We start from the raw sequence: 4,890 nt of genomic DNA on the forward strand, positions 1-4,890 counted from the left end.
CTCGCTGTAATCGTTTACACAGCAGTAGTAAACGATTACAACACAGGTATGTGCTTCATTACAATTTGGACTTCAACCAACTTTAATAACTTTGGTATTATTTGAAAGAATGATTAATATCGTGTTTTCAAATACACAGACAAGGGAAAAATAAATATTGCAAATTGAGTTATGATGAACAATGTAATTATATATATATATATATATATATACAAATCATCAACAATGTGATGTTCTACTTAAATTCATTTCTAAAGGAAACATTGTTATTTGAATTACAGATAAAATATTAACAATCCTCCAAAAACCCATAGACATGTAGCGCTTCCATTCTTGCAATGTTGTCTTTGTCCAGAATCCACTCCTTCACGTAGTTCTTTCTAATTTCTCGCAAGTCCTCCTGAAACAAAATGCATTTTGCTTCAGTTATAAACAACACCATCATGTCAAATGTATAACAAAGAAATTTATGCTTACATTTGTATATTGCGGCAAGAATCCATGAAAATACGAAGACGCCACTACAAAACATTAAAATAACATACATTAAATTCTAACCTTCAAACCTTATACATCATCCATAACAATAATACATAAAAAAATTTCTTACACTTGCTTTTCTTAAAGCCATTGGACCTGCAGTCATAACAATACCCACAAAATAACTTAGCTTGCGCTTAAAAAAAACAAACCTCTCTATTACAGATTCCATAACAAAAAGTACATTCATGCACTTATCCGAAATACGCAATGGTCTGACACCACTACGGTGATGGTCAATGGTCCGACACCACTACGGTGATGGTCCGACCACAAGACAATGGTGCGACAACGAGAACGACCCACAAGCGTTTGCCCACAGACCCACAACGACCCACACCACAAAAGTGATGGTCCGACAACCACAACACCCCACCACAACCAAAACGCCTGAGACAACTTGGAGAAGGAGGCCGGCCAAGATACTGGGAAGACGTAGAAGATGGGAGAACCGTCGGAGAGCAAATGACGAAAATGAAAAATGAAAGAGAGCGCGAAAACAAAAACCCCACACTTTACATTCCACTTTTGCCCCTCAGTTCATTTAACCATCTCATTTTTTAAAAATAAAAGAGCACCCAATCAGAGATTGGCACCTGGCCAGTGTTAAAAGAGTGTCAAAATTGGGTGTTAAAGTAACATTTTCCAAAATTTTATTGTGTCCCTGTTATGCCGAAAGGTAATATAATATATACTGTTTTAATTATTATAAATTATTCTTTTAATTGAATTTTACATTTAGGAATTAGGGATTATAATTTCAGATTTTAATTAGAAATTAGGAATTATTTTAAATTATTTAATAATTATATAATATACTTTTTAATTTTGTAGTTGAAAATTGAAATTAAGGCTCAATTTTAAGAAAATTTGGAATGGATCAAATAATTAAGAGCAATTCGAGTATACTCTTATTTACTCTATTTAATTATTCTATTATGATATTTAAATTTATAATTTTTTTTATAAGAAATAAACTCTTATGATTTTAAGAGTCAACTTTCCGTAACTCACAAATTTACATAAATACTCAATCTGACAACGTTGAACATAATTAACTATATCTCCTAACTGAACTGACTTAATTACCTCTTTAATTGCTCGAATGCTGAAATGTTATCTGGTTTAGATTCCTAATAAGAGAATGATAAAGAAAACAATGTATTAAGTTGAAAACAGAATCAAGAGACGAAAAAAGTATTTAGAAGAACAGAAATAATTGAAAAATCTGAATTTAGTACTTTATAAACTCAATCATCCTAGCATCTTCAATCTTGACTGCTAAGAGATTCAAATCTGAACTTACATTATGAAGATCCTTTGAACAATTATAACTCAAGCATTCAGAATTGAGTCTAAAGAGGATGTAAGAACAAAAATGCATGAACATGATCAATGTTTATTTTTCCTAATTCAGATTCTTCTATGACAGGTTAGAAACATTACGAAAACAGTGATGTGAATTGAATAACGGTGATTACAATGTAAAAAAAGAAAAACAGAAAATGGAGGATGGAGAAGGAAAGCAAATCTGGAATTTTATTTATCGAAGAACATGAAACAGCAAGACAAGGGAGATGTTGGAACGCACCAGAGTGCAGCTGCTGCCCTCAGAACTTCTAAACTATTTGGAACTATGTAGAATCTACTACTACTTACTATTGTTCTCAATATTGTAAACAAGTCTCTGAATAGCCACTAAAACCTTTATATAGGCTAAAATGAAAATGAAACTGGAAAATGATTAGTCAAAACTGGTTATTACAAGTCAGAAACCTAATGATTGATAAAACTGACCTAAAACTAATCCTAACTATATTTACAAAGAACTCAATTAACGGGTAAAACAGGTCAAGTGACCATTTCATCTTCAAAGCTTCAACGGCAGTTTTACTGGCTGTCTCGGGTTGCTGTGAACTATTCTGTTTTGTCCAATTATAACCAACAGGCTGCAGCAAGTTAACTTCTCTGATCCAAAAGGTTGCAAGCTCTCCAAAACATTTTCACTTGCACCTTCAGATTGAAATCATTCCACTGACACATGCAGGTTTCTCTAGCTTTGTTTCAGCTTCTCAAGCAGTCAATAACAGCCAGTAACAGATCACTCTATCTTGGTTCAGCTGTCCAATTGATATCCAAACAGGCTGTCACAGGTTGCAAAACTAAGCTGACCAAACCTTCTTCCATCATTGCCTCCAAACTGTACTAGATTTAAGCTGCACCATAATTCGCGGCACCGAACTTAAAAACCAATTAGTAACACCTCCAATTGATTGCACAAGAGGCTGAAATAAATACTGCACTGAAAATAGAAGCTAGAATCATCACTCGCTACTTTGAAATGAGCACAATATGAATTTTATTCTTTCAAAAGGACTAAAATACAACAAAATTGAAAATTGAACTAAAAAGCTACTTAAAACTGCTCCACCAACACATTTTTAGAAATTCTTCTATTTTTACATGAAAAATCAAAACTGAATTAAAACTAAGAATTTAGAAACAAAACATAGCCCAAAGAAATGCAATTTTAGCTTATAAAAGGGTATCAAATCTGAGACTCATCAATGTAACCCACCCTCTCACTCGAATTCAACAGAAAAAGAAAAGAAATGAATCTAGGGAGACAGAGAGACATAAAATAGAATATGATGCATTCAGTAGGATCCTCATGTATATATTTATACATAATGAATTACAATGGTAGTACTTACACAAGATCAGCTAATGCTCAACTAATGATAAGATGATTTGCCGTAGTAGTTCTAGAAGTAAATCAACTAGCTCCTTTAAATCGTGAAAGACCCAGAACATACATCTGGAAGGGAGTGACTAGACATTCCAAACTGAGATTGAGCACTCCCTTGTACAGAAATCATGATGTCATTTCCTCTGCCTCAAGCTTTCAAGGAAGCTTCTGAGCATTAGACAAATTCCGAAGTGAAGAACATCACATTTGATCCTGTTCAGAATTGTTTTGTTTGCACTTGTTTCAATAACCTCATTTGTTGAGGGGACCAAAAGGGAGTAATAGAAATCGTCAGTAGTCTGCCGAAAGGAAACAAAATAATAGCAACAAACACGATACTTTCTAAATAAGAACCCCGGTATTGTAATCTATTTACTTTCACCACCATACAAAAGGAAAGTTTGGTGCATGAAAACCACCTCATTGTGAGGTCAGGAGAGATCTGCACATTGAGTGGAGACCCACCCATGACTACAAAATCAACCAACCTAAAGGCGCCATGGCTTGCAAAAAGAGTGTGGAATCTGACCCATGAAAGTCCCACCTATAGACATCACCGTAGTCTGTAAAAAGTCAGACCATTTGGCTTTCCTTCTAATGGCCAGTCTCTCAAATGAATAGAAAAGAAAAATTAGACCAAGGATATATTTCCCAAACTCCTTGCTCCTCAAAAATATCCCCTAAAAGCTGATTCCTTAGGTCCCAAGCTACTTCATAATAAAAAACAGATGATTATTTGTCTCTGAACTTCAAAACCAGAGAACAAATATAACAAGTGAAGATGACTTGCACTTTAAACTTTACCAGTTTCACAACTGAACCAAGAACATAACTAGTTTGACAAAGAAAACAAAAAATAGTAAGTATATTTGCTAATATAATAGCGCATGAATGGCTATTGTAACAAAAATAAAATATGACTGATATTCCTCTGTACTCAGATTTTACATAATTCCCAATTTAGCAAATGGTAAATCAGCAAAAACTCCAAACCTTAAACTCTAAACAAACAGCAAAAAAGATTGGTCTATTCATGTATCAGAAATGAATCTGGCATGCAAATGGCTGACCACAAATAGATCCTTGAAACCACCAATGAAACTCTGTTTACAAATGATTGGAGGAAAAACTTCTTGTTAGGTAGGTTAACATATCCATTCGTTGCAAAAAAAAAGGCCAGACAACTTTTTGTATTAAAAAATCATTATATCTATGAAATAGTAAAAGAGATGAGGGGAAATCTCCCTTATGTGTTTGTGTATACACATAGGATAATGTATTTATAATAATAAGAGTGTGGGCTAAGCCCAAATACAAATGAACATGTAAATGAAATAAACACAATATCTAACACTCCCCCTCAAGCTGGAGCATATAAATCATATGTTCCAAGCTTGTTACAAAGATAGTCAATTCTAGGTCCTCGCAAGGACTTAGTGAATATGTNTGCCAACTGGTTGCTTGAGTTAACAAACTCAGTCTTGATATCCCCAGATATGATTTTCTCTCTAATAAAATGGCAATCAACTTCAATGTGTTTGGTTCTCTCATGGAAGACAGGGTTAGAGCTAATATGAAGAGCAGCTTGATTATCACATATA

At 33.9% G+C, this 4,890-nt stretch overlaps 1 protein-coding gene across 14 annotated transcripts in view; it reads right to left on the minus strand.

The window, feature by feature from the left end:
- Positions 1-2,053: 2,053 nt before the first annotated feature.
- The window catches only part of LOC106762232 (pentatricopeptide repeat-containing protein At1g06710, mitochondrial), a 10,865-nt gene continuing 8,028 nt past the window's right edge, over positions 2,054-4,890 (minus strand). For 5 of the 14 annotated variants that reach the window (XM_022780648.1, XM_014646011.2, XM_014646013.2 and 2 more), the window contains 2 exons: positions 3,255-4,121; positions 2,054-2,842 (listed from right to left, as the gene is read on the minus strand). The gene's annotated coding sequence lies outside the window, so the exon portion shown is untranslated. The remainder of the gene's footprint in view (positions 2,843-3,254; positions 4,122-4,890) is intronic. The other 9 variants (XM_022780653.1, XM_022780654.1, XM_022780651.1 and 6 more) reach the window with 4 other exon arrangements.

Source organism: Vigna radiata, chromosome 5 (assembly GCF_000741045.1).
Source record: "Vigna radiata var. radiata cultivar VC1973A chromosome 5, Vradiata_ver6, whole genome shotgun sequence".
Classification (NCBI taxonomy): domain Eukaryota; kingdom Viridiplantae; phylum Streptophyta; class Magnoliopsida; order Fabales; family Fabaceae; genus Vigna; species Vigna radiata.